This window comes from Anguilla rostrata, chromosome 7 (genome assembly GCF_018555375.3).
Source record: "Anguilla rostrata isolate EN2019 chromosome 7, ASM1855537v3, whole genome shotgun sequence".
Classification (NCBI taxonomy): Eukaryota; Metazoa; Chordata; class Actinopteri; order Anguilliformes; family Anguillidae; genus Anguilla; species Anguilla rostrata.
The window spans coordinates 20,461,974-20,474,599 of NC_057939.1; the positions used below are offsets into that span (position 1 = coordinate 20,461,974).

The 12,626-nt window shown below is 42.3% G+C and overlaps 1 protein-coding gene across 2 annotated transcripts in view; it reads right to left on the bottom strand.

The window, feature by feature from the left end:
* jakmip1 (janus kinase and microtubule interacting protein 1) overlaps positions 1–7,026 on the bottom strand; it is a 66,941-nt gene extending 59,915 nt beyond the window's left edge. The window contains exon 1 of one of the 2 annotated variants that reach the window (XM_064343575.1): positions 6,586–7,026. The gene's annotated coding sequence lies outside the window, so the exon portion shown is untranslated. The remainder of the gene's footprint in view (positions 1–6,585) is intronic. The other variant, XM_064343574.1, reaches the window with a different exon arrangement.
* Between the last annotated feature and the right edge of the window lie 5,600 nt (positions 7,027–12,626).

The window sequence follows — 12,626 nt, forward strand, 5'->3', positions numbered from 1 at the left end:
TCAGACCGTTTAGAGACCTAAAGCTTGTCCACATAGCCTACATATTATAATTTGCAATAATGTTTCTGAGCATGGACAACATGTAGCCTAATGGTTGAAGAGAGTACAGTTTCTTTCCGTCAAGAGAAGGTGTATATTGGCAAAACTGTCTCTTTAACAATTGAGATTTTTCAACCTCTTCGTCTAAACACTGGCCAGAACCCAGTGCCAGTGTGAGCTCCACTCCCAGTATCCCTTCAATGTGAAAATTCTGAAAATGTCAAATTTTCCACTAATTCAAAGTAAAAAAAAAATTTTTTTGGAGTTACCAAACATCTCCAGATGAGGTTTAGAGGTTTATGACTCACAATAGCAAGGACATAAACCTCCCTTCTTTGCTTACTTATTTGTTAATTTGACACCAAATGAAATACTATGCACCATCAGGCTAGGTCTCAAAAAGGCTCTTCACCCTGTTTCGACTCTAAGTTCAGGAACGCACTCTGGCCTGGGGCCGAATGTGTTCCTGACTACCAAAGTCCTCTGACCTGCTGCATGCTGGGCAATGCAGGGCAGCATAGGCAGATCATGCAGGCAGATGAAAGATTAAATGCTTTGCAGAACATAATAGAGCCCTTTGCTTCTCAGACCACTAAAGAAGATTTATCACAGCTGATAAGGGTTAATAACTAACTGTCTGAAATAGGCCGTGCATTGTGTTAATATCCTGCATGAGTGCAGGAAAGCCTTAACATTTTCCAAATTTGACTGGACCTACGGAAACTCCAGAATCAGGATGTGGAGCAGGATTCTTGTGCTGGAACAAAAACAGATCTACACACATTTAATTTGTGGGTTTAATTAAAATAATCGATTCACAGTTAATTGTGTTCAAGATCTGAATGCCTATGAATTCAACTTAAAAAGTAGGAGTGGGCATCACTATTATTCAAGGAGAGGTAATTACCTAGACCTAGGAGTAGAATAGTAGTATTATGCACCAATAACATGACAAACTAATTATTAATGAGCTTGAGAAACAGCTGCAGTGGCAACTGAAACCTTTGAATGGTCCCATTTCTTTCCTTCAAGCCACACAATGCAGGGTTATTCAAAAACACGGCCAGCTCCAGGAGTAGGATAGTCTACGCAGTTCCAGGAGAACAAAGCACACAGTCATGCTCTGCACTTCCGTCGTTAAAAATTAAACCACTTAAACCAAGTTGGCTCTTGCACCAGATAACAGACTGACCACAAAATCACTCTTCACAATATGTTCATATGCTCATTTTCTGCTATGCATTTTACTCCTTATAGCAGAAATTAATCTTCAAAAAGAGCGTGCAATGCAATTTCTGCTTTCTATAGTGCATGAGGCCATGATCAATTCATTTTGCTGGGCAGCTGGGAAGAAGCACCTCCCTCTGTCCCTCACATGCTCCAATCACACGACATGTTTCTCAGGATGCCAGCTACACATACAAGCGCAGCTTTAAACGTGCACATAATTCAGACGTGGCACCATGCACTTTACCCAGTCAGTTTAAGATCAAATAAAACCCAATTCAATTCCTGCATTTCCTACTAAATGTGATGCAGGAAGCAGTCTGGGCTCCAAATGGTCTGAGCGTTTAAAGGAGCCGCTGATCCAGAAACAGGAAGCGGTTTACGTTTGAATGCATTTGACTCCGCAGGTCTGCCCGGCTTCCCCGACATTATTCCTCTGGGTGTTTTCAGCCGAAGGGAGGAAAGTCTGGGGAAAATGCCTGGGGTATAAAACAGGCACTTCTGTCACTGATAATTCAAGTTACCCTTTGTTTTTCCAAGTTGTTCCACTGAGATTTCAAATCTCCAGCAAGAGCTCAAGAGGGCTGAATTGGAAGCGTACAGAAGATATGAATATCACGCAAAATCCCCTATGTGAGATTCAAACAGTGGGATGTGATTAATTAAAATAACCAGCATAATCACAGCACATACGGGGGGTGGGGGCAAACTTCTGCACCAGTAGATGGACAGAAAATGTACTTGACCTGGGTGGGGGAGTGGAGGTAAATTGTGATTGTGGACTGCTGGTGGGGGTGGGGGAGATTACAATCATGGACTGGGCGGCGTTGGAAGGTGATTGGGAACCGGCGCCAGATCTATGCAAATAGTTAACGAATCCTGCTCTGACAGGATCCGGGACAAATTAGGCTAAACGGTGAGAAGAGCCAATCAGAAATAATTGTACTGAGGCCATCTTCCAAGTTCCACTCCTGTATAGACAGTTGTTTTATTTCTGCAGACCAGTGGGCTCATCTCTACGGTAAGTGAAAAATAATAACCTGCAAGATCAGCCATGGTGGCTCTGACAGTGGTAGATACGAAGGCGAAGAAAATGTGCACAATTTGCTGTGCAACAGAGACAGAGAGATGGACAGGCCAGCAAAGAAGTGTGAAATTGCACACAACCATTAGGCTATTGCATGTTGCATTATACCAATATACTGTAATTGCATAAACATTAGGCTACTGTATATTGTTGCAATTGTTCAAATCAATAAAGTTAATGGACTGCATTAATGCTTCGGCGTTTGAGTTCATCTTTTCCTCTTTTTGAAGCATTGTAACTCCGAGTGCAGAGGTTTGTTTGTTCAAGTAGAATGAAAAGACTCTGTCCAAAATCGAATTTAAAAATCTGTGAGCAGCAGCTATTGTCCTGTTCAAAAACCGACAACCACACAAACGCTCACTAGAAACTTCTGACCCCAACAGCGAAGCAAAATGGCTACCCTCACAACATTCAGAGACAAATAGGCTACCTATACAGACACTGGATAATGAAACATGCTTTTCTTGATTCAAAGTTGTAACCTTTTACTTCAAAAAACAAGTGCTGACTGTAGAGAAACAAAATTATTTTGTTCAAATAATGGTCCCCAAGTCTTTCCCTGAGAACAAACATGTTTACATATTTTCATGGTACCCTGACTGAATAGCCAATGTTCCTCATGAGGGACTTACTGCCATAACGATATTTTCCCTGATCCAAATCACCCTGAACGGTAACAGGGCATTACATCAGCATAAGCAAATACCAACCACTGACATTTATTCATCCTTTAATTTAAATTAATATTAATGAATATTAAATAAGAGCTGCAGGTGCCTCTATCCAGGGTGACTGGCAGAGGGTGTTTACTGTGTTTAATATGTTGCAATGTTTCCTTGCATCTTTTGATAGTTTATTAACTTACTAGCTCTTATCCAGAGCACCATGCATAGCGTACACCTATTAACATTGCATCCATTTTGTATAAATAGTCTTACTCAGCTGAACTTGCACTTCCCTTGAGGTAACAGAAATATCCTCCGCGTATCTTTCTCAAGGGTAAAATTACAGCATCCTGTTCAGGATGTGAGCCAACAAACTTCTGGTTAATAATCTGAGATACCTTATCATCGCACAGCCCCTTGCTACTGTGCATTTCTTAAGAGTACAAAAACAATGTCCGGTTTTGGGAATTCGAACCTGAACACCAGATGGCTTTACTTTCCTCAGCTGAACCCCCAGCCCACAGTTGAAATTAAAAGGCCCTCAGCGACAGGAGCGCCATCAGGTTTTACGGCCTTCTCCAGACAGAGTCAATTCTGCAGGGGAGTTTATGATTCTTGCAGCCGGGGTCGATTAGGCCAGGGGCCATTTCTGCACACTTCAGGGCATTCCATATCCCAACAGCCCTTGGTCCTTTTTAAACATGCACTTCCCCTTCCATTCCACCGAAGTCTCCAGTAAGCTTTCCTTCAGCATCTCACTGTGACAAGCAGCATTCGCAGCGAGAGGTTTCACAGGCCAGTAGGCTATAGGCTACATTCCCCGTAGGACTGTATGCATTTTAAGGCAATGCAAAAGGGAGCTGTAATCCACTGTATAGGCTTTAGTGCAATTACCCTTCAATCTCTGCAATCGTAGTAGTAATACTGACAGTGCGAGAACTCAACCTAGAAGGCCCATACCCTAAAAATGCAGACTCCATACATTTCACAGGGTTCCTTGCCAGATGGTGCCAAGACATATCTGGAGCACAACAAACAATGAATTATTACACTGCAAACAGACTGAGATTTCCCCCCCATCGCTTTCAGGCAAGCCGTTGACCTGAAAAAGCAGACTGACCATTAACCCTGCCATACTGTAAATGCTCCAGTTAGCAGATATGAAGGAGGCAGCTAGATTTCCTATGCCACCCTGATGCCGTTTCCGGTTTGCAAATTACGCTATATTGCACAAACAGACTGAAAAAAGAGTGATGATGAGGAAGGGAAGGAGAGTGATAGATGGCAAGTAAGTGTTGGAGAGAGAAAGAAAGAGATACAGAGGGATGGGCCTTCAGATGTCAGTCATTATATAAAATCACTAAGGCAACCATTCAGTTACCGTAACCATGGGCGACAAGATGAGCATCTCAAGGCATGGTATAAGAATCTAAACACAGCAGCCAATAGTAGGAGGCCAACTATGATGAACTGACATGCAAAATCATACTCATACGGCAGCTTTAAAGAACAGGCACCCCTCTGCTGCCAATGCTTAAAAACACACACACACACACACACCCTGCTTTAACCTGCATACTGCAGTATGAATTGCACAATCAAATACTAAATTATGCTAGGCGCCTGAAATTAAACAGGTTAAAAGAGCTGTATCTTCATTTATGCATTCATAGATATCTCCAACAGGATGAAATGAAAACTCCCTCAGCTGAACCGCATGCAGGCTGACGGCATATTTTACGGTAGGGAGTATGGAGTCGGATCGTTCTATACTGCGTCTGCGACTCATCTCTCACTGGCAGTCAGACCGTGGCTCATGTGACCAAAAGCCTATCTGCATATTCTCTATGCAGTCCATGAGCTTACAATGTGCAAGAGAGCCCACCAGTTAGCCAAACCAAGTTAAACCAGCCTCTCATAATGTCTCCATTGTGTTGATTTGATTTGCTGGCACAATGATTAGGCTGTGTATATATATATATCCTGTCCTTTGGTGTTGGGCAGGTTGTGGAAGAGGGTGTAAAGTGGAATGATGTACAGATATGTAGTCCCCAAAATACACTAAGTGACTCGTTTTCCAATGAACATATCATCACTCATTCCTATCTTAGTGTTGTAAATGTATGAGACATTATTTTATTTATTTTTTTAATGGATTTGAGGCAGCATTTTAAGCATAGACTGCCATTATGGCACGATTACAGGCAGGCCAAAATGGCCAGCAATGATGATGGGCAGAATGACCTATAATGAAACGTCTGAAGACAACAGGGGTACCCTTGAAATACCCACCCAACATTTAGTTACAAATTCGTTTGTGTTTGTTTTAATAAATGCAGGGAAATTCCAGCCAAACTGCACTTCCCATATGACAAGACTGCAAATTTAACTTTATTCTAGTTTCTAATAATAGCCTGCACCTGTAAGCAATCAGCATGTCTTTAATTACAGTAATTACTGCCAATAATTGATCCCCAGTGATAATGTTTTTAAAAGTCCTAACGGTCTGCTCTCCACTTAAAACATAGGCTACAAAACCATCCTGGCCTCACAATGAAAATTTAAAACTGCAAACTGTCGAATGAAACGCATACTCCCGGGTGCGAAGCTGACGCTTCACAGTGTTTAGAGGTTCGTGCTGCTCAACCCCACCCTTCGGTCGTTCAGCCTGCAATGTAGATAACTGCACCAAAGGAACACATGGCCCATTATGTTAGCCTGATAGAATGGCCACCCCAAAATGATTTAAACTACCCTGTCTTTGGCTGGCCGCTTGTTAGCAAAGCTAACTGAAAAAAGAAACTCCCTTCGAAAAATGACATCAGGGTATTACAGCATGGCTTGCTAAGCTCATGTCATTGGTGAGAGTGATTGAACGGAACGGAATGCATCCTGCTAGCTACCGTTGCACTACAATATTGAACGTGTGCAGTCACCACCAATTAATGCCGTTATGAATACGCATCTTCAGGTACTGCGTTATCTGAGACTTAACGTTAATGACAAATAATATGAATCAGCTGGCTAACATACGACTGGGAACGCACCGAAACAGCCGCGCTCTGCAACGTTTCTGTAGCTAACTAGCTAAAACTGATCAGACAACAGCTACCAAGCTAGCCACTCATATAACTGGCCAAACACGCAAACTCTGTCATGGCAAACGAAAACACACCCCAACTAAACCAATCTGCATTCCGCATCTTTATCAATTATGCAATACAGCACTCTGACATGCAAAGCAAAATAACGCTGCAGCACATCACGTCAAACGCATGACCAGCGTTTAATTGGGAGGGTACCGAAAAGACTTGACCTCGGTCGGCGCGAACAGTTGCATTTACTTGGTTTCAGTAAAATGATAAATTTGTAATTTCCATCCAACCTAATAGTGACATATTATCTACACCGATTTTGGGTTTCTAGTATATTCGACAACATGTAGTGCACAGCGAAGTCTTAAACAGAGAGGCAGACAATCAGGAAATACTGCAGATTCATCCAGCTAAGTAACACGTTTGCAAAAAAGATTGGCGTATTAATTGTTAGCAAAACCTGATAACTCACTTTGCATCGTTTTCTACGCGTAGTCCATATGGACGAAACTCCTGCGGGTGTTGTTCTGGCAGACTGCTAACAAGGGGAAACCAATTTATCTCCTTTGCAGCCACGTCGTTCGATGCCTGTCAGATCTTGAGAGGAACACACCTCAACTCAGGATGCTGTGAAACATTTGCGAAACAAGGATGACGTTTAATCGCGAAGACGGTGACGAGAAGACGACAGTTCGAGTCCACTCTAAAACTACTACAACAAAAGTATTTCTGTGGTTTTGAATTCGAAGAATCTTTGGAAAAGTTTAACTAATTCTATCGCAATGACAGCGTAAAACGCAAGGAGCATATCTCAGGCGTGGATAGTTCCACGGCTCCGATCCGCTGTCTGCAAACCGGCACGCTGACAGCACTCCGCCCACACGGGACGTCAGCCATTTACAGCACAAGCAAAACAGACCACATACAAACACAGCGGACCCAAAGCTGCGAAGATGTGGGGTGAATCCCACTGTTGCTTAAAAGCATATCTGTAATGAAAGAGTTAAGAGCACGGGCTGACTGTTCATCGCGGGTATAGTGACGTACTCGTACACATCTGCATCGTTCCATTCATCTCCGGAATGGTTAAAAACCTGAATTCCCAAAGGAACATGGGACCACAAATCCGGAATCATCCGTCGATGTAAAACGGACAGGCAACAGATGATCCATTGTAACAGACCATAATGAAAGTAAATAGACTGCGAAGTGAGAACTCTTAGGGACTGATTTTACATGCAAACCAGAGGAAATGGTGCATATTTGAACATGACAATGGACCATGTGACATATAGTGGCGTGTTTTTCCTCCTCGTGGAAAAGAGCTTTTATCATTATGACTGAATCAAACTTTAATTTCAGAGCTAGATCCATTTGCATTGTGGCAGCTGTAGTAGGTTGAACTGGTTAAGGAACCCTGCGGCTGTAGCCTTGAGGAAGGCACTTAACCCAAAATGCTTAATGCATCATACATACATGAATCACATCTGTCATGTGCGGACCTCATAAATGTGCAGTAAGCTACATGCATGAATCACTTCTATCGGGTGGACGTCCTAATCTCAATTGACTGCCATTTATGAGATTTTTTGAAAGTATTTACATAACAAAGCTGGGTTTTTACTGAACCAGTCCTAATTGTGTTTTTTCCCCATCAGTGGTATATGAATATCAATCCTGCAACCACCTGGCATTGTAGACCCAGTTCCCTAAAATACTGCCATCCATTACACACAGGAGTGCAGGACAGGTGCTGATGTTGCTGTTCCTGATGCGCCCTGTAGAGGGACCTCTTTTCTCCTTCTCAGGTGTGGCATTCAGTTTTATGGGTTCTCCATATCAGGAAGAGGAAAAACATAACTTAGCTTACAGCTGAAATGTTGAGTTATTCACTAGTGCTTTTTATTTTAAGACATTAAAATACTGAAATATATTGATTATATTTTATTGTTTGTCAGTTCCCCCCCCCCCCCATATTAACAAAGAGACTTTCAAGGAGCTCAAACCTTATTCTATCCATTCACCAAGAAGTTTCTTCAGTTATCTCACTTTTTTAGTGGGAGGGGAATGAAAATAGGAAACGACACATGCTAGTTTGGTATCTTCCCAATGGTAAAAATCAAAAGCACTGCTTAGCAGTTCAGTTTCTCCTGCAAGTAGCCTTGAAGGAACGGAAGAAAATAAGATGGGATTCAGTCTTATTCAGTGGTGCAAAAATATCCACGAATTAATTCTACATCAGAGAAGTTAACTCATATTATGCTAGTGCTGCTGCTGGTGGCATTAGAAATGGACTAGTATGATTCAGGAGTGAAATTTTCCACACAGAGTAATATGAAAATGAGTCAAAATAAACACTTTGAAAAGTGGCTCAACGTGACCTACATTTTCACCCAGAGTTAATTGCATGCAGCAAACTGTTTTCCTCAGTACATCTGCGTGATGCTGGCGATTACAGCACGCTGTATTTGCAGCACATCCCTGGGGGTGGTAGTTGGGGGGCGGGTTGAAGTGAGGTATTGGAGATAGTGACAAATCTGTACAGAAAAACAGCTGGCAATGCCTTGAAGGGATTGGCACTGACCCTGCAATGTGAGCATGAAATTTAGGTGGTGCAGCAGAACATTAATGAAAATGGTGAGAATGTTCTGAAAGTCCAGTCCTTTGTGCTACATTGATCTGCAGTAGAGATGTTTGCCACAGATTGCATGACATTTGGTTTTTTAATAAGTATTTAGCTACTTAGCATGTATCAGTATCCAGGGTGACTTACGTAGATAGTGGCACAGTACAGATAGGTACCTACTTAAGGAAATCAGGTTAAGTGTATTTCTCAAGGTGACAATATGCATTCAGGAGTGCAGGAGATGAAGATGCACCCTTATGGTTGTGAGAACCTGTGGTGATACAGTGGGAAAATCACAGTTATCATTTACACACTGCAGTACTGCATTTTTTACATGAGATACTGAAATTATGGGCTGCATAAATAACATTCTCCATATAACCGTCTCCATGTGACTCTAGGGCTCAAGTTGCTTGAAGTTTCTTGCCAACAGTTATATCTTATACACTGATGCAAAGCTTCCATGGATGGTCTTATACACTGTCTACCAGGAAAAAAAATGGCGTATGAGGCATATTTTGACAATTTATGCTTGTACACCCGTATTCCTTGTGATTTAATGTCACTTTGAAAAAGTCCCTGAACAAAGTTATTTCTGGCCAGTAATTCAGAAGTCTCACCGGACTGCAAGCTTGCAGAACTGAGCACAGAGCCAAAAGACTTTCTGTTCAAGTCATTCTATTATGAAAAATTACCTTACAAGTCATCAGACAAAATCTGAGCCTGGCACATCTGCACAAATATTCAAGGACAATATATATCTAAACTGCAAATGGTTATTTGAGAAATGTTCAATACTAGGAAATATATTGCTTCATTCAGTGGTACCGCTTAAAACACCTTATTCGATGCATTTAATTCTGTTACATATTCATGAGTATTAAGGAACTATTAAGGAATGATCATTTATTTAAAGGAAAATGAATCTTTTCGAGGGTACTGCTGCTACCCCATATCTGAGGGAACAGATGGGGGACTGAATATACCTCCTAGCATCAACACAGTGATAAACATCTTCTATAATCATATACATAACATAATCTAATTACATTAATTCATCATTTAATCTTTTCTGGATTACAGAGAAAGGTTCTAACTTAGACGAATAAGATTGTGAACTTTCTTTCAACCACCACAGTTTATACAAGTAACTCAGTTCCCAGACATTTCTGGTTGGCAAATCAAATTTTATCTCTTACTAAATAGAACAAAGTCAAAAATATTTAAAATATCAAAGCAACTAAAATGTTTGATGTTATTCTAGGAAATTGTATGAAAGGTTGTCTCTTAGGAACTGATAAATGCCTAACATTGCCTTTTAATTTCCCTAAAAGCATCTTTATGAACTGCTCTGTAATGTAATTGATATCACAGAACATATTATAGTGAATCCTCTTCTCTTGGAGATCAGTGGAAGCATTACACTGGATAGATCATTCAAAGTATGGGTTCCAGTTATAAATCACTACAACAATAACTAGCACATATCCCTTTCCATGGGAATAATATGTGAAGACCTTTTCACTCTGGCAACCTAATGTTGTATAACAACAGAGCACCAACGCACACACCCCACACAATGATTCATCCCTTTCCCTGTTCACCACTGGAGAAAAGCACCCTTCCAGTCGCTGTGCTGGATGAAGGGAAATATTTCTGTAATAACAGTGAATTTTGTAGGAACAAGATCTGTTCACGGACACCACACACATGTACGCATGCACACACACACACACACACACACACATGCATACAGAATAAATACTGTAAAATACATATACAAGCATAGTTTCACCAACAGAGCTGATAAAATACTGTTCACACAGTTTTCACTCAGTGTGGAGATGCACATCACAGCAAGATACTCAGGGGACTAATTATTTAATATAAACACACAGGCTTTACTCAAGTCTCTGTCACCGAGGGGTTTCAGTGAAATATTTATTCCTGAAAATCCTTTTAGTCTGTTCTGGCCCGTGGTTTATAATCCCAAGTCATTCTGGATTGGACTTTGCCTTCCTCCCGTGCCCCCTGGCTCCGCGGGCAATGCCGGGAAGCGAAGCAAAACTCAAAGAGCTTGGCAAGGCGTCAGGGTCCAGGCTCCATCCTGGCCGGAGGGCAGGGGCCAGCTGTTTGAGCTCCCCTGCGGACGGCGCATTGAACTGGCTGCCTGCTAGCGTGGCTGTGCCGTGGCCCTTGCTTTATGAGGCGGAGAGGGATCGACGCAGAGGAGCGGTTCCGAGGCCCACTGAGACCCACTCAGTCAACCTGCAGGCTTACGACTGCAGCTCCGTGCTGCCTTGCGCTGGCCTGTCATTCAGTTTGGAGGGGGGCGCGGCTCTGGGAAAACTGCTCTTTGGAGGCGTTTCTGTCAGTCGTCCAGGTAACGGCTAATGCATTGTTATTCAGCGCATAAAATTAGAGATTTAGCCCAAGTTCCCCTGTAATTCATGTTTTCCATTCTGCAAGAGCAGCCCAAAACGTAGTACCCACCTACCAGTGTCAAACAGGAAAATACTAGTCTAACCCAACAGAGATGACACAATTTGTTCCTATCATAAATACGTAACTCACTGGGTGGCTTTTAGTCACTCATATCCAATCACAGGCCCTGCACACACTAGATGTCCTGTAAGTCTCCTTGCTTCACAAATGGATACAGTATTGTACAGTAGTTGCAATAAAATGGATGATAAAAACAAAAGAAAGAATAGTGAAACAGAAAAACCAATGGGCCAGTGCCTCATTGGCCATTTGAATACACTCTCCCACTAGTTCATGCTGAAAGGTAATTCAGTAATGCCTTGTCAACACCTACAGTACCATCACTCTCTCCTCCCCCCAAACCCCCTTACATGATACTGAGGAGTGGACCAGAGCTGCCAAGTGTGGTAAATAAAGCAGGAAGTTGGCAGGAAGTGTGTGGAAAGCTGCCATACAGGCAGCAGACACTGGACCCAAGGGTGAGTACACAACTGCTGTATTCGTGTATGTGTGTGTGTATATACATACATATCGCAGACAGGGAGAGAAAGAGAAAAAGAAATGTGACTAATACAAATGCTATCAGACCCAGTTGAAATGGAAATATGGAGTGGCAGTGTGAGTGGGTGGAGTCATTTCCCTTTTATTCATGGCTCTGACTCCTCTGTGACACGAGTCCATAGCACTTCTGTCTGACTGCAGTTAAATCCCAGCTGTACAAATGAGCTGCATTCAGAGAGCACAGTACCAGCAATGAGAGTAATCCTGAGGAAGTATACAATCTCAGGAGTATGGGATGCACTCATGATCCACAGACGCTTAACCCACTGAGCACACTGAGCTCAACGCTCTCAGACTGCAGACCCTTTCTCTCACAAAGTCGTGGGTGAGGAGACAGATGCACAGCATGCTGGGAGACAGGAAAACGTGATCTTTCTGAAGCTCACTTCACCGATTGGAAGGGTCGAAGTGTAGCTGAGGTACAATTTACCATGTGTGCTGATTTGGCACACTTCACACCTCACAGATGGCCTCCCCTATCCCTTCATCCCCTTTCCCACCATGGAGATTTGCCAGGTGGGACACTCGTGAACTATACAGTATGTAACAGGGGCTGAGAGGAGACGCCATTCTGGCTCTTCGCGGGAATCCTGCAAAGCGACCCCCCCAGACAGTTTCCATTCATGGCCATTTTACAAAAGCTTTTCAGGCTAATTGCCTTAAAATCACAATATTATGATAAAACATTCAGTTTTTACACCACCATGCCACACTGCAATCAATTTTTGATACGTTATCGTTTTTCCATTTTCAAGTGAGATAATGTGCTCGTAAATGAAATGTGCAAAACATTGAAAGCTCACTCACAGTGACTGAGCCCATTTTATGGTTACATCATGTTA